This window comes from Lissotriton vulgaris, chromosome 4_1 (assembly GCF_964263255.1).
Source record: "Lissotriton vulgaris chromosome 4_1, aLisVul1.2, whole genome shotgun sequence".
In the NCBI taxonomy this organism is placed as follows: domain Eukaryota; kingdom Metazoa; phylum Chordata; class Amphibia; order Caudata; family Salamandridae; genus Lissotriton; species Lissotriton vulgaris.
Window position 1 is genome coordinate 1,725,989,588 of NC_141691.1, and position 24,832 is coordinate 1,726,014,419.

The following is a 24,832-nucleotide window of genomic DNA, read 5'->3' on the forward strand; positions in this document are numbered from 1 at the left end:
CAGCTTAGCATCGAGATTCAGTAGGGCAATCGGCCTATATGAGGCGCAGCGTTTGGGGTCCTTCCCAGGCTTGGGGATCACTGAGATCATAGCCTGAGTCATAGAGCCAGAAGTCACACCTTCTTCCGCCATTTTGTTAAAAAGGCGTACAAGGCAAGGGGCAATGTCCAGGGTAAATGTCTTATAAAACAAGGCCGTATAGCCGTCTGGCCCAGGAGCTTTATGAAGTTTCAGGTTTTTAATGGACGTGGTAATATCTTCTAAGGTGATCGGAGCGGAAAGCAAATCATTCCAACCATCAGACACCTGAGGAAGGGGCAACGACTGAAGGTATGCTTGCTGGGTCTCCGTATTCAGAGAGTCCCCAAGAGAATAGAGTCTCATAAAAAGTCCCAAAGATCTTAGCTTTGTCTTCATCCTAATATGCGAGTTCACCCCCCGGGCCAATAATACCGCCTATATATTCTTTCTCCCGCTTGCCCTTCAATTGTCTGGCAAGGTGTTTACCAATTTTATTGCCCTGGGTGTAAGATAAATGGCGAAGCTTAAGGAGCGTGAATTCTGCCCTGTTGTTATAAATGGCCCGGAGTTTGCCTCTGAAGGCCGTAAGCTGACGTAATGTTTGTCTTGTGGGGTTGCTTTTATGGGTACGTTCAAGAGTGCCTAGTTCAGACTCCAATAACTCCTGTTCACGAGCGCGCTGCCTGTTTAGTGCTGAATTGAGGGCAATACACTCCCCCCTGATAACGGCCTTCAAAGCATCCCAGGGGGTAAATTCCGAAGTATCGTCTGGACTATTAAGTTTAAAGAATTCAGTAATGGTGGTTCGCAGCTTGGTGCAGGATTCTTTGTCCCGAACTAGTGACGGCGGAAAGTACCACCTAGGAGTGGCCGGGGCATTCCCCATCCAGTTAAGGCAAACTGAAAACAGGCTATGATCGAATACCGAGAGAGGAAAGATCTTGGCATCCTGTAAGGCGCCCCGCAGGGCCTGACTGATGAAGATGTAATCCAGTCGAGAGTATGTACGATGGACATGCGAATAGAACGTGTAATCTCGGGATTGTGGGAATAGAGCGCGCCAAGTGTCTAGGAGGCCCAGGTCATGGAGACGTTGCTGCGTCCCCCCGGAAAATATGCCTGCATCCGAGCGTTGTGTGTGTGTACTATCTAGGTCTTTGTGCCAGATCAGATTAAAATCGCCCATGAGAATCAGCGGCCCCTCTGCAAAGTCAGTCAGTTTCCCTAAAAATGTGTGCAGGAATGCCGCCTGACCAGTATTAGGAGCGTAGATCACCACAAACGTGCAAACTCTCCCCTTTAAATGACCTTTGAGCATGACCCAGCGCCCATCTCTATCACTCTGAACTCCCAGCGGTTGGAATTGAATAGAAGCATGAAACCGGATACCCACCCCCCGGTGTTTCGTGAGAGCCGAGGATCTGTAAATGAGTGGAAATTGTTTGTGTCGGAGACGGGAGTCCTCAGCTCTAGCCAGGTGTGTCTCTTGCAGAGCCACAATGTCTAGATGGTGGTCTATAATATACTTCCACATTTTTTAGAGTTTCTGTGGGGAGTTGAGACCTTTAACATTCCATGTTCCAATTGTAAGCGGCATCATGTCACATATAAGAAACTACATCACTCCCCAAGCCCATACCATCCCATCCCTCCCCCACTCCATAGCCTCCCCCTCGTAGCATTGTAATGTTAAGCCCCACTAGGCGTACCATCTCGTAGCACTGCAGTTCCCATATAAGCATTATAAAAAAAGATGCCACCACTACCCACCCAGACCCTCCCAACAAACCCTCGTAACACCCTATAAACTCCTGTAAAAACAAGAACTGAAAGAAACAAGTAAAAGAAACTAACAAAATTCTCGGTCTCTTCACGGGGCCGGTGGGGTTCCACTGAGACCATGGAGGACTTCGGGTCCGAGGTCCCGGTCCACGCCCGCTTCATTGGGCAGCTGAATCGGCATCGTAACAGCGCGGTGCATAATATCGCATTAGGCAGGAGGAGAGCCAAGTCTAAGGGGGAACAGCAAGAAAGCGAGCACAACAACAAACAGGTCAAACTTCAAGATCCTGGGTCGCAGTTAGTGTTCTAGACAAGCAGGATCATAAGGGATAAAGCTATAAAGTCAAAATCAAGAGGCGGCAGCCTCAGTCTTACATAGGAGGCCCACTGGAATGAGAAGTCCTCTCCCCCGATGAGGATGGTCCGCAGTTGCCAAGGCAGGGGCCGCAGCGGGGCTCAAGGAAGCAACATTCCCAGCTCGCCCGGTAGAAGCAGGCCCCTACTGCAGGTCAGCAGGAGGAACAATGGGCAGCAGTATGTACGGAAGGTCGGTGTGGAAGTGGGAAAACTCCCTGGATAGAAAAATGCGTAGGCTGTCAGCGCCTCGATCCCCACTATCAAATGGAGGATGATGCGGATACATAGTTCTCACGTAGGGAGCCGCAGTAACCATCGACATGCCCTTCATTCCAATAGAAAGTCCAGGCCTCCCAAATGGGGGCCAAGGAAGAGTCAGAGGGCAGGCTTCCGCTGTCAGAGGGAGGCCGAGGTCTCACCATCGCTGAGTCTGGAGACCCCCGATGCCCCATCACCCTTGGAAGGTGTGCTTGAGACCCTGCGGATCATTATTGGGTAAGTGGAGGCGTTCATTGCCCGTCAGGATGCGCCTCGCCGTTAATCACCTGCTTCCTCTATGTGCATTCGTCGCCTAGGTAGAGGTGGATCCTGTGCCTTGAGAGTGGCCTCCGATTGTTCCTGAGGTGGGGCGATCCCCCTCGGGGGAGGCCCAAGAGCTCCAGACCCTCCTTTAGTTCAACGATGTGGCGTCGCTTGTTCTGGAACTCGAAGCCCAAAGGGATAAGTCCACCGATATCTAATGTTGTCAGCTTGTAGTTTGGCAGTGATAGGTCTGCGAGTTTGTCTTCGCGCCAGCGTGGATGGTGTGACATCCTGGTATATGGTACAGGATTGGTCCTGAAAGGAGAAGGTGTCTTTCGATCGAGCCGCCTGTAGAACCGCCTCCTTCACCTTGTATCAATGGAATTTCGCGAAGACGTTGCGGGGTCTTATCTTGTTGCCAGGCTGTAGAGGACCCACACGATGGACTCTGTCAAGTTTTATCTTGAGTGTCTGGGGGCTCAGGATCTGCGTGAAAAAGGACCTCCATAAAAGCTTCAAGGTCCGGCCCTTCCGCTCCCTCCGCCAGGTCTCAGACCCTTATGTTCTCCCTCCTCGCTCGGTTTTCCAGGTCCTCCGCCTTGAGTTGGGTCTGTTGTAATTGCTCCTTATGGACGCGGATATCGTCGCGCAGCTCGGTGGCCTGCTGCCCCAGCTCCTGATGTCTCTTCTAAGCGTAGGGCGCTTGTCGAGGGTTGAAAAGAAATCCGAAACCTTGCTGGTCGTCTTGCCCATCCCTTTCTTTGGCGGCATAAGGATGCAGCCTCACAGGACTGCGCAGCTCTGGTGATTGCGATCCTCGTCACTCTGTATGTAACCTCAACCAGTACTTGGATGAAGGCGCGATGGCGTCCTCCCCGCACCCAGGCTGTTCGTCAGAGTAGCAGCAGGGCCTTACCGGGCTCACCACTGGCGTCAGCGGTCAGAATCGGGGCGTCCCCAAAGACGCCAGGTTAGGGGGCGGGTTCCATGTAGGCAAAAGGCACCCCAGGCGCTAGAAAAGATATGTGCAGTGACCGGCCCAGTGCTTAAGAGGGTAAGGCATCCAGGCGGTGTGTGGGCTCCTGGTGGTGGTTCCAGCTCCAGGTAGTGATGCGCTGGAAGTGGGGCTCCGGGTATCCGTATCAATAATCATGCATTACTAGCAGCCACGTGCACCGGTTAGCACCCACAGTGTGTGAGAAGTTGGCCCGATATGCAACGTTCGCTATTCTAGCGACCGCTATGTATCGTTCCAACGACCCTTATGGTGTTTGGTTGTAAGTCAACCTATAGACCAGCTATCCTAGTAGCGTGGATACGAGCAGTCTAAGGCTAAAGACTCGAGAGGGCGCGTTAAGCCAGCTGTTTACCACACATGTACCCCTTGAACACCCAGTGAAAGGACACCACGCAAGTGTTATGAAAATAAACAGTATATTTATTAAGAATCACAACAGCCCTGTACTCTTTATGAGGACAGGGTACTAAGCACAAACCAAATCTCTTTAGCAAATACTTCAAGTGCACAGTTTAAAACAAGTGTCCGGGGACACGGAAAGGTTAAGGCAAGTCGGAAGCGAGGGACTCGGGACCCTAGAGTAAGGAGGCTATGCAGGCACCGAAGTGCCGAGTTACCTAGCCACGAGGGCTGCGGCTGCAAGTCTTTACAGGCGTCGGGGTCTTCGCTGACGAGCCAGGAGCCGGAAGGAAAGGAGTTGCTGGCCGGCGACCAGTGATGAATAGTTCGTAGAGATCCAAGCCTGGATCGGAGATTGATGAAACCTGAAAGCAGAGGGGACCAAGTTCGTACTACTAGCCAGTAGTCAGAGGGTACCAGGAAGGCACCGGTTGGCCGTCACCTCGACCAGGTGAGTGGGCGACGCTAGGCTCTGCAGTCTCACGGACCAGGAGGCGTTGTCGGCGACCACGGTGGAGGTGCGAGCTGTCCCACGACGGATGTCGCTGTCGGCGTCTTGAGTGGACCAGGAGGGTCCGGGGTGCTTCTCGAAAAGATGGAAGCAAGGGCCAGTCTGGAGCAACCAGACCGGCAGTGTTGATTTTCGGATGTCGTCACAGAAGGACACAAGCCAGCGGCTAGTGACCAGACAACGTGCTGAGCAGCGAGCAGAAGGGCCCCACGCAAATCGTGGAGATGCTGGGAGACTGCACTTCGGTGCTGGAGCGGCTCAGGGTCGGGGCTTCTCGGACCCCAGAGCACTCACCAGAGAGTTACCTCGATGGTCGTGCTGGTTTTTAAGAGCGTGCAGGTTCTGATGATGGCCGGTCCCTCGAGGTCTCGTCGCACCCACAGATCACAGCTGAGCTGATGACGTGGGTAGAGGTCAGAGGTGCCAGGGAAGCCGGTTCTCATCGAGCTGGGCCGTCGGATTCCTTGAGGAAGGACTTACAGCAAACCGCAGAGTTCTTAGATGGTGCCCGCTGATGCAGGGTGACTACTCCTTAGTCACAAGGGAGAAATCTTGAGAAGAGTCTTGAAGTCCTTTCGTAGAAAGTAGTTCTTGATTCAAAGATGATCTAATTTGGAAGGGTCCCCGCTCCGGCCTTTATCCTAAAGAAAGGGGTGGGTACATGACTAGGTCCTGCCCTAAGGGTGGGACCAGGAAGGGGGGTAGTTACACCCCTCTCCCCTGCCGGACTTTCCCCAGGCCAGGGCTGTCGCCCCTGGAACTGGTTCTAACCGGCAGATGCGTAGTGAGCACCGGGGTGCCACTCCGCAGTCACCTTCTCGCAAAAGCCCTACCTACCCAGAATACACAAACCCTGTCTGGGACGGTGCGAACACCTCCCTTGACAGGAAACCCTTTGTCCAAGTGCTCCTCGCTGGAAGGACTCCCAGCAGCAGGAGGTCAGACTTGTGTCTGTGGTGGCAGCATCCATTTTGTGGAGCTGAGGCTTTAGTTAACTTTAACCGGGGTTCACAGTTACGTACATGTCGTGTCCCTCTAGAAGGGCGGAATGCTAACCTCGTCGCCAGAGTTGGTGAGAGGGCAGCATCCCGATTCGTATGACACCTTACTCGACATGTCTTGATAACGCGACACCGAAGTTACCGATATGGTACGCGTTATCATGGAACAGCCATTGGGTCTTGATTCCGCAAGCTGCAACCGGGCTCGGCTCGGGCCAGAGCTTAGTTCACACGAGCCCATGCACTCTGCCTTCAGGATTGTCAAGGCCTGCCATAGGAGTGACTGATAGGAACTCGGGTGTCCATTGGAGGGTTAGATATAGGGCTACTATATCTAAAGCAAAGGGTGATTACACGACTTCGCCCCAGCTGTCATGCAGCCAGTTGTGTCAAATTTAGGAGGCCAGCCAGGGGTGGCATAATACACGCTGCAGCCCCTGGCGGCCCTGGGTACACCTATGCCCTGAGTTACAGGGTCTGATAAGGTGGCCCAGTACCAATTGGTAAATGCACCTAGGGTACATCTCGTAATTTAGAAAGAGAACAGCCAGGCTGTGGGTCTGATTGGCAGGCCCGCAGCCAGAGAAAGTCGTAAACCAGTGAAACAAAAGCAAAAAATCTGGGTGATCATAGGATTGCAGACCCTACTCTCCTACATGACCCCCCCCCAAACGTCGGAACAACTAGCTAACCTTGACCAGGTGAGTCTTCTTGTTCTAAGTGGAAATATCTGGAGAGCCCATCGGCATTGCCATGATCAGTACCAGGTCTATGTTCCACTGTGAAGTCCATCCCCTGTAGGGAAATGGACCACCTAAGCAGTTTGGGGTTTTCACCCTTCATCTGATTTAGCCACAAGAGGGGCTTATGGTCGGTCTGAATCTTGAAGTGAGTGCCAAACAAGTATGGCCTCAGCTTCTTCAGGGCCCAAACCACAGCAAAGGCCTCCCTCTCAATAGCTGACCAATTCTTCTCTCTAGGGGTCAGCCGTCTGCTTATAAAAGCAATGGGCTGGTCTTGACCATCAAAATTCAGTTGAGAAAGAACAGCTCCCACACCCAACTCAGAAGCATCTGTTTGGACAATGAATGGTTTGGAGTAGTCCGGACTCTTGAGGATAGGCGCCGTGCACATGGCCTGCTTTAGGTCATCGAATGCTTTTTGACAGCTCGCTGTCCACTGAACCTTTTTTGGCATTTTCTTACTTGTCAGTTCATTTAATGGTGTCACGATGGAACCATAGTTCCTGACAAACTTCCTGTAGTAACCAGTCAGGCCCAAGAAAGCTCGAACCTGAGTCTGGGTGGTTGGAGGAGCCCAGTCCCTGATTGACTGTATCTTGCTCTCCAGTGGCTGAACCTGACCTCCACCTACAAGGTGGCCCAGGTATACAACCTGTGTCTGCCCTATCTGGCACTTGGTGGCCTTGATAGTGAGACCTGCTGCTTGCAGTGCCTCTAACGTCTTCCGCAGGTGGACCAGGTGATCCTCCCAGGTGGAGCTAAAGACAGCAATATCGTCAAGATACGCCGCACAGAAGTCATCCAGCCCAGTAAGGACGTGATTCACCAACCGTTGGAAGGTGGCAGGTGCATTTTTCAGACCAAAGGGCATCACCACGAACTGATAATGCCCACCAGGGGTTGAAAACGCGGTTTTAGGCTTGGCGTCCTCAGCTAACCTGATTTGCCAATACCCAGCTGTCAGGTCAAACGTACTTAAGTAGTTGGCCGAAGCCAATCTATCGATAAGCTCGTCTGCCCTTGGTATTGGGTGGGCGTCAGTCTTAGTGACTGCATTGAGACCCCTGTAGTCTACGCAAAACCTCATCTCTCTCTTACCACCCTGGGTGTGAGGTTTCGGCACTAGAACTACGGGACTAGCCCAAGGGCTATCCGAGGGTTCAATGACTCCCAGCTCCAACATTTTCTGCACTTCACTTTTGATGCAGTCTCTAACGTGATCAGGCTGCCTGTAGATTTTACTCTTTACGGGCAAGCTGTCACCAGTGTCGACCTCATGGGTGCACCAATCGGTCTGACTGGGTGTCAGAGAAAACAGATGTCGGAACGACTGAAGAACCTGTTTACAGTCGCTCTGTTGATGTTCGGAGAGGCTGCCACAAAAGACAACACCATCTACCGAGCCATCGTCAGGATTCTGAGAGAGCAGGTCGGGGAGAGGGTCACTCTCCTCTTCCTGTCCCTCATCTAGGGCCATGAGCAAACTCATGTCCTTCCTGTCGACATATGCTTTTAGCCTGTTGACATGAAGCACCCTGTGGGGGCTCCGGGGAGTTCCCAGGTCGACCAGGTAGGTGACCTCTCCCTTTTTCTCCAGGATGGTGTGGGGCCCGGACCATTTGTCCTTGAGTGCTGCTGGGGCCACTGGCTCCAACACCCACACTTTCTGTCCGGGCTGGTAAACAGTCAAGACAGCCTTTTGGTCATGCCAAGCTTTTTGGAGTTCTTGGCTGGCCTTAAGGTTTTCGGATGCCTTCTCCATGTATTCAGCCATCCGCGAGCGGAGGCCGAGCACATAGTCCACTATGTTGGTTGCAGGCTTTTTGAGAGGTCTCTCCCATCCTTCCTTCACCAAACACAGGGGTCCTCTTACAGGATGCCCGTACAAAAGTTCAAAAGGGCTGTAGCCAACCCCCTTCTGTGGGACTTCTCTGTAGGCGAACAAGAGGCAGGGGATCAGGACGTCCCATCTACGCCGAAGCTTTTCCGGTAGTCCATGAATCATCCCTTTTAGGGTCCTGTTGAATCTCTCAACAAGCCCATTGCATTGTGGATGATAGGGTGTAGTGAACTTGTAGTTGACACCACATTCCTTCCACATAGCAGTTAAGTAGCTCGACATAAAGTTTGCACCTCTGTCGGAGACGACCTCCTTAGGGAAGCCCACTCTGGAGAATACTCCAACTAGGGCTCTTGCCACAACAGGTGCTGTAGTGGTCCTAAGGGGAATAGCTTCAGGATACCTGGTGGCATGATCCACTACCACCAGTATAAACTTGTGCCCTGATGCTGTCGGTGGTTCCATGGGACCGACGATGTCGATCCCCACCCGTTCAAAGGGCACCCCCACCACAGGCATTGGTATAAGGGGGGCCTTTGTCGTGCCACCTGACTTACCACTGGCTTGGCAAGTGACACAGGAGCGGCAAAACTCCTTGGTATCTTCGTTCATGTGAGGCCAGTGAAAGTGCGAGACAAGCCTGTCCCACGTTTTCGTCTGGCCTAAGTGACCTGCTAAGGGAATCTCGTGGGCCAAGGTAAGTAGGAAACCACGCTGAGACAAGGGGACGACCAGCCTCCTGGTCATGCCAGGCTTGGGGTCTCTTGACTCAGTGTACAGGAGTCCATCTTCCCAGTATACCTTGTGGGTACCTGTGGCGTTCCCAGCAGCCTCAGCAGCAGCCTGCTGTCTGAGGGGTTCAAGAGAAGGGCAGTCTAACTGGTCCTTCCCCAGATCTTCCCTTGAGGGTCCCCCTGAGCCCAAGAATTCAACTTGATCAAGTTCGAACTCTCTCGGCTCAGTTTCCCTCAATTCCTGTAGGTCAGCCTCCTCTGAGACTTGATCCTCGACCTGGGGCAAGGGGGAAGGCGCAGCCTTAACCCTACTGCTCTTTTTCTTGGGAGGTGTCTGGTCCGTTGTTCCAGGATCCAGCACCTGTTCAGTGGGGCATTTCCTGACCTGTGACCTAGTCACAGCGAACACATGTGCTGGCAAACCTAACATTTCCATGTGAGTCCGGTGCTCCACTTCTGACCATTGTGACGACTCCAAATCATTGCCCAACAAACAATCCACTGGGAGGTCTGGACTAACTACAACCTTCTTTTGGCCAGTTACCCCTCCCCAGGAGAAAGCTACAATTGCCATACTGTGATTGGTAGTGACATTGCTTGCATTGGTCACCAGGAATTCTGTACCTGGCATGATCTGTCCAGGGTCCACAAAGTTAGGCGTCACCATGGTGACGCTGGCACAAGTGTCCCTATAGGCCTGAGCCATCTTTCCATTTATGAAAGGCGTCTGTCTGTATTTGCCCAAAGTATTGGGGCTTACGTCAGGGGACACGTCCACGTCCCCTGTACTGACAAGGACAGCCTGAGTGAGTGTGCCAACTAAGTTGTCACGCCCCTCAGAACCCAGGGTTAACCCTACTAAACCCTTGGGAGGCGCACTACCACTGCTGACTGTACTAGGGGGCACAGGTGCCTTAGGGGCTGCAGTGGCAGGAGTCTGCCCTCCTCCTTTCTTGGTGCACTCACTAAACCAGTGAGATTTACTTTTACAGTACTGGCACCATCGTTTGGATTGGCCTTCTTTCTTCTTTTGGGGAGCCTGACCCCCACCCTCTTTGGGTTGTTGGGGACCTGTCGAAGACTTCTGGTCATTTTGTTCCCCCTTAGAATCTTTACCCTTCTGGTCTGCTTTCTTCTGACCACCTTGATTCTGGCCCTGGTTCTGTTTAACTCTCGTACGAACCCATTTGTCTGCCTTCTGCCCCAATTCTTGGGGAGAGGTCAGATCCGAGTCGACAAGATGCTGATGCAACAACTGGTTCTGACAATTGTTTAAAATTTGTTCTCTCATCATCAAATTGTACAATCCTTTGTAATCAGTAACCTTACTGCCCAGCAACCAGCCCTCAAAAGCCTTAGTGGCACAATCGACAAAATCAGACCAGTCTTGAGTCTGCGTTTTCTGGGTATCCCTGAACAGCACCCTGTACTGCTCAGTGGTTAGGCCGAACCCTTCAACGAGTGTATTCTTCAAGACTTGGTAATTGTTAGCGTCCTCTACCCTTGTGGTGAGAAGCTTGTCTCTTCCTTTACCTTCAAAGGAGAGCCACAAGATAGCTGCCCACTGACTCTGGGGAACACCTTGCACAGTGTAGGCCCTCTCCAAAGCAGTAATCCATTTGTGGATGTCGTCCCCTTGTTTAAAGGGGGGCACTATCTTCCCAAGGTGTTTCGTATCGAAACTCTTTTCCCTATTACTAGGTACATTGCTGCCACCAGTGGGGACTGCCCCACTTAACTGCTGCTCTCTAGCAAAAGCAAGCTTTTCTTTGGCCAGGGCAAGTTCTTCCCTTTCGATCCTCAGATTAGCTGCCCTTTCCTTAGCTTCGTACACTCTCCTCTGAGGGGACGTCATCCCTCTTTGAGAAGAGTTGCGAGAGCCATTGGTTCGAACGGATCTGTTAGAGCCCCTTGATAGAGACCTAACTCGTCCATTCCCAATGTTAAGCGCACCTGACAGTAGCGCCGGGGGTCCCCCAGTACCACTATCATGTCTGCTTAAGTTGGACCGTGTCAGTCTGACGACTTCTACCTGTCCCTTATCTGCCTCGTCCCCAGAGAGATCCTCATCCTCATCCTCCTCGCCATCTTCGTTCTCAGTTGCGAGGTGAATGAGGTCAGGATCGTCCCGGGTTCCCTCGAGGGGAGGCATGCCTCCTTCTGGATTAGAAGGGCTAAGAAGCTTCTCAGCCTTTCTGGCATCATAAGTCTCTAGGAGACCAATCAGAAAGGAGGTGGTGGGGTTAGCCCCTTGCTTAATCTTCCTAGAGGTACATACTTGTCGTAACTCATGGAAGTTAAGCGCAGTATATCTTGACGGGATGACCTGTGGAGGGTCAACTGACACAAGGGGAGACTCAGAGTTTCCTCCTTTGTCCGACATACTGTTTCTAGTGTGGTGTAAGTGATGCACCTACCTACACTATGTGTTTACCTACTTTTCCCTTGCTAAGAGCTGTAGCCAAGGTGTGCTAAGCCTTGAGGAGCTACAACAGCTGGTTCAGTAGAACTCAGAGTATTCTAAGCTTTAGTTATATGTACTAACAGTACTTGTGTGATCTTTCAACAAGATATTCTTAGGATACGTGTGGTAAAACAACAGCAAGCTCAAATCCCAACCGCTGCCACCAATGTGAGAAGTTGGCCCGATATGCAACGTTCGCTATTCTAGCGACCGCTATGTATCGTTCCAACGACCCTTATGGTGTTTGGTTGTAAGTCAACCTATAGACCAGCTATCCTAGTAGCGTGGATACGAGCAGTCTAAGGCTAAAGACTCGAGAGGGCGCGTTAAGCCAGCTGTTTACCACACATGTACCCCTTGAACACCCAGTGAAAGGACACCACGCAAGTGTTATGAAAATAAACAGTATATTTATTAAGAATCACAACAGCCCTGTACTCTTTATGAGGACAGGGTACTGTTGGACAGGCCACATGAAGGGCCGCTCTCCCCCGGCCCAACCAGGCCTGAGTCCAGTCACGCAAGTACCACACACCACCACTGCACGTCCTCCGTCCCCTCAGGGACCCCTGCCCTCGAGCCTGTTGACCTCGTGGGCCCGATCCACGGCCGGCCCACGCGCCCAGCCTGGGGCGCCATCTTGGACACTCCACCACGAGGCCGCCTGGCCCCCGATCGACCTCAACCCTGGGCCTGGCCCGGCCTCAGACATTCCGGCACCACCCTCCACCCAGGAGGTGAGCGGGCTACTTGGCAAGTCAATGGGAGAAAGAGGTGCCGATGGCTCTCCCCCGCCAAGTGCCGCTCGCCCATCGCCTCCCCGGGCGCTGGCTCCACCCCCCTGCTGGGTGTCTGGACTCCCTCATCCCGGACCTCCCGACCTCCAAGTGCGAGGGTCCGGACATCAAAGCCCGCCAGCCCTATAACTGGGGCAGCTCCAGAGCAGGAAGGCAGTTGTATCTTGGAGTCGAGAGACGTAAAGAGGAACTCATCCTTGACGGACTACTGGCGCTGCCGTAGCTCTGTCTTGTGCACCATCGTCCTGCCTGTTGGCGCTGCCACAGCCTTCGCAACCTTCATATCCTTCATCGTCGTCGGGACCTGCTGGCGTGGCCGCGGACCGTTGTAACCGTCATCTTCACCGGGACCTGCAGGCTCCGCCGCGGACCGTCGTTTTCCTTCGTCCATCTCGGGACCTGCTGGCTCCACCGCGGCCCGATCATCTAGAACGCCGAGCTCGAGGATTGAGAGCTATTTTCCACTCATTGGTAACAAAGACTGTCCCGCTACCCCCTTCCTAAGCCAGAGACTAGAACCGAGGGGACCCCTGAGTCCAGACCTCCTTGTATCATATCATCGTAACCTAAGAATTGCCTATAAAGTCTCGTTAACCTTCAATCTTGTGTGGTGTCCGTCTGTGGGGGGGAAGTTACTTGTCTGTACAGTCGTTGGAGACGGCTCTCCCCGGAGACCTCTCCCCGTAGTCTCGGCCGACCCTCCCGGTCCGTCTAACATTGGTGGCAGCGGCGGGATTCGAATCACCGCATAACGTACAGAGAGTAGCTCACCCCACGACGAAATCACAATGACAACTAAAGAAAGCGGATCAACCGAGAAGTTCCAAATGGAGAAACTGGAGGAGTACAGCCATCGTGAACTAAAACAATTCTGCATCGAACTGGGTATCGCTACCACCGGACTAAGCACCAAAGACGATTTCAAGCATGCCCTAGAATCTTGGGCAGAGACCGGGGCTGCCGGAACCCCCGATCAAAGCACCGCAGAAAAAACCACCACGGCCCCTGAAGGGCAAAGAACGGGTCTCTCGCAAGACGAGATCCAGGAAAGAGAAAGAACCCGACTACACGAGCTGGAAATGGCCCGACTCAAGATGGACATTGAACTCAAGCTGGCCGAACAAAAAATCAACTTAGAGCACCTGCGTCTCCGAGAAGAAAGAGAGGAGAAACAGAGACAAAGGGAGCTCGAGGAAAAGAAACTGGCGTACGAACACGAACGGAACCTAGCCGAGATCAACCTGCGCAAGCAGAATAAAGAAGCAGGGGTGCCCGAGCGACCCCACACCTCAGGGGCCACAGAGAAAAAGGTACACATCCCCAAGGATGTTGTCCGAGAATATTTCCGAGAGGACGACATCCAGCAATGGTTTAAGGCCTATGAAATAGCGATGACCGCACACCGGATCGATAGAAGCGATTGGGGAGCCGGCCTATGGGGGAGATTCCTCAATGAGGGCCGCGATACCCTGCTACAGCTCCCGGACCACCAGATGACCTCCTATGACCATATGAAAGCGGCACTCCTCACCCGCTATGGCCTCACACCCGAGATGTACCGTCAGAGGTTCCGAGACTGCACCCGCATCCCGGGTACAACTTGGGTGGACTATGTAACCTACTTCAGCCGAGCCTTCGAGGGCTGGATCAGAGGAAGCAACGTCACGACCTACGAACAACTGTTCAATCTGATGGTATGGGAGCATCTGTCGAACAATTGCTTCATTGAACTCCGCCAGCACCTCCTCGACAGCAAGTTAACAGATCCCCGGCAGCTCGCAGCAGAAGCTGACCGGTGGGAGATCACCAGAGTAGGCCGGAATGGGTTCTACGAACAGAACCGGAACAACAATGGTCAGCACCGACCCAGAGGAGGAGGAGGGGGCCAAGGACGAGGAAAAGACAACGCTACGACCGCCCCCGCAACCAGCACCACCCCCCCGGCCAACCGGGGCAGCACCCCGGCGCGACCGGGGTACAGAGCCAATGTCACGTGTCACCGATGCCAACGAGTCGGCCACTACGCAAACGACCCAAACTGCCCGCAGTACCAGAGCCCCAGACCCCGCCAAGTGGCCGCCGCGGCCCTAGGAGAAGAACAGATCTCCGAGGAGCAGGAAGAATACGAACAAGAGCATCAGGAGTGGGAGCCAGCCGCCATGGCTCTAGCATGCTTAGGGGGAAAGGACATGGTCCCGCGGGTCCCCCTACCCGCTAACACCCAGAAGTACAGCCAATGGGTGAGCATCAATGGACGCCGGGCCGAAGCCCTTCGTGACACCGGGGCCAGTGTAACAGCCGTCCGCTGTCACCTGGTGACCCCAGAACAGTATCTACCGAACATTCTCTGCCCTGTACGATCAGCCGATAACTCGGAAAGTTTGTGTCGGATGGCCTGCGTCCCCTTCGAATGGGGAGGGGTCTCCGGCATGTTGAAAGTAACGGTCCGAGACGACGCCCCCGTAGACTGCCTCCTTGGAAATGACCTTGAAAGCTCTCCGTGGGCAGCCGTGGAGCGAAGAGAACACCTGGGGATGTTAGGCGTCCCAGACTGGGCGTGCGTCACCACCCGGTCCATGGCCGCCCGTGCCAACCACCGCCCAGAAGAACCCGAATGGCCGGCGCCACCGCCTCCGGTCGCCCCAGCCGAAACCACCGACCAGGACATCCCCCCCGAACCAGCTCAACCCTCCGACCTCGCTAATCTCGACCAGTGGCCTCAAGAGGGAGGGCCCACGCAAGAACAATTTCGCCAAGAACAGAAGACCTGTCCCTCCCTCGAGGGACTCCGCCAGCAAGCGCTCGCCCAAAGCGCAGGGGATACCTCCGGAACTCATTGGGTCTACTGGGACAATGATCTGCTGTACAGCGAGCAAAGAATAGCCGAGCTGGGGGCCAACAGAGTATTAGTGGTACCCCTCCATTTTAGAGACTTTCTGCTAAACCTGGCCCACGATGTCCCCCTGGCAGGGCACCTGGGACAGGATAAAACCTACAGTCGCCTAGTGACCCACTTCTTCTGGCCCAAAATGAGGAACGACGTGCACCAGCATTGCCGATCTTGCCCCACGTGCCAAGCCAGTGGAAAGAGCGGCCGCAAACTAAAGGCCCCCCTGCAACCGTTCCCTGTGGTCACTACCCCATTTGAGAGGGTCGGAATAGACATTGTGGGGCCCCTGGACCCGCGCACAAAACAAGGCCATCGATTCATCTTGGTGCTAGTGGACCACGCCACCCGCTACCCTGAGGCTGTTCCTCTACGAACTGTGACAGCCCCGGTAGTCGGCCGGGCTCTGATGGGGATCTTCTCCCGTGTGGGCTTCCCCCGAGAAGTCGTCAGCGACAGAGGCACGAACTTTATCTCTAAATACATGAAATCCCTCTGGCAACAGTGCGGGGTCACCTACCGATTCACGACCCCCTATCACCCCCAAGGGAACGGACTTGTTGAGCGGTTCAACCGCACGCTAAAGGGGATGATCGGGGGGTTGGAAGAGCCCCTCCGTCGCCAGTGGGATGTGCTGCTGCCGTGCCTCCTCTTCGCCTACCGAGAGGTCCCTCAGAAATCCCTAGGCTTCAGCCCATTTGAACTGCTATATGGACACCCAGTGCGGGGGCCGCTCAGCCTAGTCAAAGAGGGCTGGGAGATGCCTCCGTTAAAGAACCCTCCAGATGTCTTCCGGTACCTCCTCACCCTCCGCAACCAGACCCGGCGGTTCAGAGAACTAGCGAAAGCCAACCTAGAGGCCAGTCAAGAGGATATGAAAAAATGGTATGACCAGAATGCCTCATCCATTGAATTCGAACCTGGCCAACAGGTATGGGTGATGTCCCCCACTGAGCCTTGCGCCCTACAAGACAAATGGACGGGGCCCTTCAAAGTAATCGAGCGCAAGGGTCCTGCCACCTATCTCATCGACATGGAATCCTCCCGGAACCCTCTCCGGGTCCTCCACGCTAACAGACTAAAGCCCCACTTTGTACGGACGGAGCTCAGCCTCCTGATGGCCACAGACAATGGGGTTGAAGAAGACTCCGAGCCTCTCCCTGACCTCCTACGGACTCAGGAGCAAGACGGCTCCGTGGATGGGGTCCGGCTCTCGGAGGCCCTCACCAGAGAACAACGCCAAGAGTGTCAAGCCCTCCTGTCGCAGTTCGCCAGCCTGTTCTCCCTCACCCCAGGTGTCACTTCCTGGTGTGTGCACGATGTGGACACCGGGGACAGCCCCCCTATCCGCCACCGGGCCTACCGCGTGCCAGATCGGGTACGGGCCTGCATCCAGGAAGAAGTAGCCAAGATGCTCACGCTCGGGGTCATCGAGCCCTCAGACAGTCCCTGGGCCAGCCCTGTCGTACTGGTCCCCAAAGCAGCGGCCCCCGGCACCACACCAGAACTCCGGTTCTGCGTCGACTACCGGGGCTTGAATGCGGTCACCAGAACAGACGCACATCCCATCCCCCGGGCAGATGAACTAGTCGACCGCATGGGAGCTGCCCGCTACCTCAGCATCTTCGACCTGACAGCAGGCTATTGGCAGATCGGCCTCACACCCCGGGCGCAAGAACGTTCTGCCTTCTCCACCCCCGATGGCCATTACCATTTCACGGTCATGCCCTTCGGCATGAAGAATGCCCCAGCAACATTCCAACGGCTCGTCAATCAGGTCCTGGCGGGGCTCGAAGGATTCAGCGCCGCCTACCTAGACGACATCGCTGTATACAGCCACCATTGGACCGAGCACCTCCACCACCTCCGAGCAGTGCTGCAAGCCCTTCAGCAAGCTGGCCTCACGATCAAGGCCAGCAAGTGTCAAATTGGGCAAGGGTCTGTAACCTACCTCGGACACCAGGTGGGAAGCGGCCTAGTGGCCCCTCTGCAGCTGAAAATTGCCGCCATCCAGGCCTGGCAGCCCCCCATCACCCAAACCGAGGTACGAGCCTTCCTGGGCCTCACGGGCTATTACCGAAGGTTCGTGAAAGACTATGGTACCATAGTGGGGCCCCTCACAGAACTCACGTCAAAGAATCAGCCCAAGAAAGTCAACTGGACCCCAGAGTGTCAAACTGCATTTGAACAATTGAAGGACGCCATGTGTTCCGCCCCTGTGCTCCAGGCCCCAGACTACAGCCGGGAGTTCGTCGTCCAGACAGACGCCTCCGACCAGGGCGTGGGGGCAGTCCTGTCTCAAGTGAACACCGAAGGCCTTGATCGACCGGTGGCCTTCATCAGCCGGAGACTCCTACCACGGGAGCAACGCTGGAGCACCATAGAGAGGGAAGCATTCGCTGTGGTATGGGCCCTCAAGAAGCTCCGGCCCTACCTTTTTGGCACCCACTTTCGGGTGCAGACCGACCACCGACCCCTGCAGTGGCTGATGCATATGCGGGGGGAAAACCCAAAGTTGCTACGCTGGTCCATCTCCTTGCAAGGTATGGACTTCACAGTCGAACACCGGCCTGGGCCAGATCACGCCAACGCGGATGGCCTGTCCCGGTTTTTCCGCCTCGACGAGGAGAGTCCCCAAGAGGATGGGTAACTCTCCCCGCCTTCAGCTGGGGGGGACGCATGTTGGACAGGCCACATGAAGGGCCGCTCTCCCCCGGCCCAACCAGGCCTGAGTCCAGTCACGCAAGTACCACACACCACCACTGCACGTCCTCCGTCCCCTCAGGGACCCCTGCCCTCGAGCCTGTTGACCTCGTGGGCCCGATCCACGGCCGGCCCACGCGCCCAGCCTGGGGCGCCATCTTGGACACTCCACCACGAGGCCGCCTGGCCCCCGATCGACCTCAACCCTGGGCCTGGCCCGGCCTCAGACATTCCGGCACCACCCTCCACCCAGGAGGTGAGCGGGCTACTTGGCAAGTCAATGGGAGAAAGAGGTGCCGATGGCTCTCCCCCGCCAAGTGCCGCTCGCCCATCGCCTCCCCGGGCGCTGGCTCCACCCCCCTGCTGGGTGTCTGGACTCCCTCATCCCGGACCTCCCGACCTCCAAGTGCGAGGGTCCGGACATCAAAGCCCGCCAGCCCTATAACTGGGGCAGCTCCAGAGCAGGAAGGCAGTTGTATCTTGGAGTCGAGAGACGTAAAGAGGAACTCATCCTTGACGGACTACTGGCGCTGCCGTAGCTCTGTCTTGTGCACCATCGTCCTGCCTGTTGGCGCTGCCACAGCCTTCGCAACCTTCATATCCTTCATCGTCGTCGGGACCTGCTGGCGTGGCCGCGGACCGTTGTAACCGTCATCTTCACCGGGACCTGCAGGCTCCGCCGCGGACCGTCGTTTTCCTTCGTCCATCTCGGGACCTGCTGGCTCCACCGCGGCCCGATCATCTAGAACGCCGAGCTCGGGGATTGAGAGCTATTTTCCACTCATTGGTAACAAAGACTGTCCCGCTACCCCCTTCCTAAGCCAGAGACTAGAACCGAGGGGACCCCTGAGTCCAGACCTCCTTGTATCATATCATCGTAACCTAAGAATTGCCTATAAAGTCTCATTAACCTTCAATCTTGTGTGGTGTCCGTCTGTGGGGGGGAAGTTACTTGTCTGTACAGTCGTTGGAGACGGCTCTCCCCGGAGACCTCTCCCCGTAGTCTCAGCCGACCCTCCCGGGCCGTCTAACAGGTACTAAGCACAAACCAAATCTCTTTAGCAAATACTTCAAGTGCACAGTTTAAAACAAGTGTCCGGGGACACGGAAAGGTTAAGGCAAGTCGGAAGCGAGGGACTCGGGACCCTAGAGTAAGGAGGCTATGCAGGCACCGAAGTGCCGAGTTACCTAGCCACGAGGGCTGCGGCTGCAAGTCTTTACAGGCGTCGGGGTCTTCGCTGACGAGCCAGGAGCCGGAAGGAAAGGAGTTGCTGGCCGGCGACCAGTGATGAATAGTTCGTAGAGATCCAAGCCTGGATCGGAGATTGATGAAACCTGAAAGCAGAGGGGACCAAGTTCGTACTACTAGCCAGTAGTCAGAGGGTACCAGGAAGGCACCGGTTGGCCGTCACCTCGACCAGGTGAGTGGGCGACGCTAGGCTCTGCAGTCTCACGGACCAGGAGGCGTTGTCGGCGACCACGGTGGAGGTGCGAGCTGTCCCACGACGGATGTCGCTGTCGGCGTCTTGAGTGGACCAGGAGGGTCCGGGGTGCTTCTCGAAAAGATGGAAGCAAGGGCCAGTCTGGAGCAACCAGACCGGCAGTGTTGATTTTCGGATGTCATCACAGAAGGACACAAGCCAGCGGCTAGTGACCAGACAACGTGCTGAGCAGCGAGCAGAAGGGCCCCACGCAGATCGTGGAGATGCTGGGAGACTGCACTTCGGTGCTGGAGCGGCTCAGGGTCGGGGCTTCTCGGACCCCAGAGCACTCACCAGAGAGTTACCTCGATGGTCGTGCTGGTTTTTAAGAGCGTGCAGGTTCTGATGATGGCCGGTCCCTCGAGGTCTCGTCGCACCCACAGATCACAGCTGAGCTGATGACGTGGGTAGAGGTCAGAGGTGCCAGGGAAGCCGGTTCTCGTCGAGCTGGGCCGTCGGATTCCTTGAGGAAGGACTTACAGCAAACCGCAGAGTTCTTAGATGGTGCCCGCTGATGCAGGGTGACTACTCCTTAGTCACAAGGGAGAAATCTTGAGAAGAGTCTTGAAGTCCTTTCGTAGAAAGTAGTTCTTGATTCAAAGATGATCTAATTTGGAAGGGTCCCCGCTCCGGCCTTTATCCTAAAGAAAGGGGTGGGTACATGACTAGGTCCTGCCCTAAGGGTGGGACCAGGAAGGGGGGTAGTTACACCCCTCTCCCCTGCCGGACTTTCCCCAGGCCAGGGCTGTCGCCCCTGGAACTGGTTCTAACCGGCAGATGCGTAGTGAGCACCGGGGTGCCACTCCGCAGTCACCTTCTCGCAAAAGCCCTACCTACCCAGAATACACAAACCCTGTCTGGGACGGTGCGAACACCGCCCTTGACAGGAAACCCTTTGTCCAAGTGCTCCTCGCTGGAAGGACTCCCAGCAGCAGGAGGTCAGACTCGTGTCTGTGGTGGCAGCATCCATTTTGTGGAGCTGAGGCTTTAGTTAACTTTAACCGGGGTTCACAGTTACGTACATGTCGTGTCCCTCTAGAAGGGCGGAATGCTAACCTCGTCGCCAGAGTTGGTGAGAGGGCAGCATCCCGATTCGTATGACACCTTACTCGACATGTCTTGATAACGCGACACCGAAGTTACCGATATGGTACGCGTTATCATGGAACAGCCATTGGGTCTTGATTCCGCAAGCTGCAACCGGGCTCGGCTCGGGCCAGAGCTTAGTTCACACGAGCCCATGCACTCTGCCTTCAGGATTGTCAAGGCCTGCCATAGGAGTGACTGATAGGAACTCGGGTGTCCATTGGAGGGTTAGATATAGGGCTACTATATCTAAAGCAAAGGGTGATTACACGACTTCGCCCCAGCTGTCATGCAGCCAGTTGTGTCAAATTTAGGAGGCCAGCCAGGGGTGGCATAATACACGCTGCAGCCCCTGGCGGCCCTGGGTACACCTATGCCCTGAGTTACAGGGTCTGATAAGGTGGCCCAGTACCAATTGGTAAATGCACCTAGGGTACATCTCGTAATTTAGAAAGAGAACAGCCAGGCTGTGGGTCTGATTGGCAGGCCCGCAGCCAGAGAAAGTCGTAAACCAGTGAAACAAAAGCAAAAAATCTGGGTGATCATAGGATTGCAGACCCTACTCTCCTACACAGTGAAACTGCAGCATCCCTCAGTCCAGGCCACTCCTGCCGACATAAGCATGGTGGGCCCAGGGAGTAGCTTGTCACTCTGCCCATCAAGCACGCTCTCCCCATATATTTTCGGGCCGGCACCCGCAGGGATCAGGGGTCAATCACTAGAGGTCACCACCACAAACATGCAGCGCGGCCGCTATCTTAAGTGCAGGCAGGTGTGCTAAAATGACCCGCAGTGTTCAACGCTGCCAGTGACCTCCAAAGCGCTTCACGAGGCTCACCTCCATTTTCTTTGAGGCATCAGTGCGTCCGCCCAGCCGCCGCACTCTCAACGATGTTCCGGGCGCCCGGTCCGTCTCCCGTTACGGGAGAGCTCCGGCCGCCATCTTGACCCCTACCGAATTTCACTCCAGGCGAGGCCGCAGCCAAACACGACCTCCGTAGGTACGCCGAAGGCAACAAAGCACTCTCCGCCTGCGCCTCACATCCTCTGCTGCGCGGAGATGGCGCTGTGCGATGATTCCGCCACGGGAAGCCGCAGGAAATTGCCCAGAGCGAGCGCGCGGACCGGGAGCCGAGACTATCTACGTCTGCTCGTTCATCTTGCCCCTATTTATTTTCTTTTTTAAACAATTGCGGCACCTGTGCTTTTGCTTCAGATGTTTAAAGCTAAAGCGTGGGTGCTGTGTTTGTAAGAAAAGTAAACACCTCAGAGGGCAGAGTAAACCTGCACAAGGCATAGGAGTGCGAAATTGCAACAAACACAGCAGGGGAGAGTAAGACTGCACCAGGCATAGGAGAGTAAAACTGAAACACACACCTGGGAGGGCGGAGTAAACCTGCACCAGGCATAGGAGAGCGAAATTGCAACAAACACACAGCAGGGCAGAGTAAGACTGCACCAGGCATAGGAGAGTAAAACTGAAACACACACCTGGGAGGGCGGAGTAAACCTGCTCCATGCAGCAGGCATACAGGAGTGAAACTGTAACATACATCTGGTAGCGCAGAGTAAAACTGCACCATTGATACAAGAGTAAAACTCCAACACACACCCGGTAGAGCAGAGTAAAGCAGCACCATGCACCACGGAGAGGAGAGTGGAACTGCAACATACCCCCGGTAGGGCAGTGTAAAACTGCACCATGCACCAGGGATATGAGTGTAAGACTGAAATACACAGCTCAGAGGGCAGAGTGAAACTGTAACATAAAAAGCTGAATGAAAGAGTAACTGAACGTATGAGTGAGTTAGTCAAGGGGGACTGTGTGAGTGAATCAGTCGAATGAGTTCTGGCATGAGTCAGGAGTGACCACATTTAAGTGAGTTAGTTGAATGCTACGTAAGTGGATGGTGAGTGAATAAGAGAGTGTAAGTTTGTGTGTGGTTTAACAACTCAATGGGTGAGTGAGCAAAATACAAAATCGGGGATATTAACGAAAATAACTTGAAACAGATAAAATAAGTACCTCTGATACAGTTTATACGTGACTAAAAAAAGACGTTTTAATCGCTTTCTGAAGGAAGGATGAGTAACAGGATAGGGGTGCATATCCTGATCGCTGGTGTACACTGACTCTACATACTTATACAGTGAGTGCTTACAATGAGTGGCATATAGAGCACTCTACGACAGTGGTAACAGAGTGAGTCCTGTAACAGTGAGCACTCCCACAGTGACTGAGTTATATTGAGAGACTGACGGAGCTCCTTAAAGTATTCACAGCTGGCGTTTTATCCACTTTCAGAGCACCTGGCAGTTGGTGCTTTATCCGTTTTCACTTCACCTTACAATGTGCGCTTCATCCACACCTTTATAGCGCCATACAGTTGTTAGAGCTAGGGTATCCACTTTCACTGCACCTTACAGTGGGTGCTTTAGCCACACCTTTACAACATCTGGTAGTTGGTGCTTTATCCGTTTTTTCACTGCAACTTACAGTGGGTGCTTTAGCCACACCTTTACAACACCTGGCAGTTGGTGCTTTATCCGTTTTCACTGCACCTTAGAGTGGGCGCTTTAGCCACACCCTTATAGCATGGTTTTTCCCTCCATGTCACAGAGTGCGCTTCGTACGAGCTGTTTTTGAGGTTGACTGCTCGGGTGTGGGCTGGTTTTCCGCTCAGATGCTGGCTCTGGGCTGGTACGGGGGAGGATTCGTTCTGCTTCATCTCTGGTGTTGGTGGGCGGCTGCTGTGACATACACCTCTTGCGGCCACCTGCTAGAGGGAGTTGCAGTCGCTGGAAATCAGGACATCCAGACAGGAGGTGGTGACTCAGTGTCAGTGAGGAGTGTAGGGGGTAGGGGCATTGTGAGTGGTGCACTGCTCTAATGCAACTCACTGCAGAGATAGGAAGCGCAGGTCCATAGCATTGAGTACTAAGGGATCGATGGGGGTTCTACCTGGAACAGAAGCAGAGCTCTCAGGGTTTGAAGAAAAACAAAGGGGATGACTGAAGTGGGGGCGAAGTGCGCCATTTTCCCAGCAACTCCCACCACTTTTTTCCGGCCACACGTTTGGAGAGGTCAGAAATGGTGAAGTTCCCAGGACAGCAAACAGGCGGGTGGAAGCTGGCAAGCGATCTCCCAGTTAAGTGGGTGAGCCACGTGCTTTGAAACCATTATGCTAGTCCGCCATTAGTTAAATAAAAAATGCCTGGGACTGAGGAAGGAGGGAGAGGGGGAGGAGGTTCACGGCCAGGAGGGAGAGAGCAGCGCGGGAACATGCAGGACTGGGAAGGGGAAGCAGTGGAGGGAGAAAGGGCAGAGATAAAGAGGGAAGTAAGGAGAGAAAAGGAAAGGGAGCCGATGAGGGACCATGAGAACTGAGAAAAAGATGGGCGACGACAGTGGGAGAAAGAGTACAAACACGGAATCGAATCCAGTGGTGTGCGCGCACCACAGAGGAGTGGGGGCGGGAATCGGAACCAGTGGTGCGCGTGCACCACAGAGGAGAGGGGGCCAGGGAGCGCAGCAGCAAAGTGAACGTCTCAGATGCCGCTGCTGTGTGTAACAGACATCGATGGGACGTGGGCGGTTACATTCCTAAAGAAGCTGGGACATGCACACGCCTTTCACCAATGGCGTGCTGTCTTTTATAAAAACGCAACCATTAGCAGCTGACAAAACCAAAACCACACGCACAAGCGTGTGGTCAGCTTTCAGAAGCCCCTACATGAGGTCTCGCGCTGAACGAGCAGTGCTACACACTGCAACGCTAGGTGCGAGACATAAAAACATACCCACGGTCAATGTAAAATAATTTAATTGTTGCTCAATACAGACTTAACAGTTCATAGGTAACGTCATGGCGCAGAGAAGCACTCTTAGTGTCTTCAAAGGACATTGTATGAAATACATTCAGAAATGCATTTCCCTGAGGCATGCTTGCACCCAGGAATAAAAACCGCAATCTATAAGCAGCACCTCATTCCAAGACAGAACAATTTACACTTAGCACCAGGGTGGAAAATTAGCTCACTTCGGAACAGCACCAAGGATCCAAGATGCTGAGTAGCAAAGAAGTACAAGTTACTTACCTGTACGATGTATCTGGTAGAGGTGATTCTAGCCGCAGATTCCTTCACATAGAATTATTCCCAGGCGTGAGACTGGATCCGGAAACTTTTTGCCAGAGCATCCCTGCGCACCGGGGGAGGGGCGAAATCACAAGACTTTTTGCCACAGCATCCCTGCGCAACGGGGCGGGGCGACATCACACAACTCCACCCAGGCATCGTCCACGCACATGACGTCAGTGAGGTCACATAAGTCCCACCCCAACGCGCCCACGTCAGTTTTCTCCGGAGAACTTTTCCGCACCACAACGCGGAGCATCCAGACAAGAAACTGTGGGAGCGTGGAAAGTGTGAGAAAGAGTATACAAAAAGGGATGAGACCCCATAGGAAACAGTGCAACACTGCAGT

At 54.3% G+C, this 24,832-nt stretch overlaps 1 protein-coding gene across 1 annotated transcript in view; it reads right to left on the bottom strand.

Moving 5' to 3' along the window:
• INTS8 (integrator complex subunit 8) overlaps positions 1–24,832 on the bottom strand; it is a 793,677-nt gene that overhangs the window by 28,705 nt on the left and 740,140 nt on the right. The gene's annotated exons all lie outside the window — the stretch shown is intronic.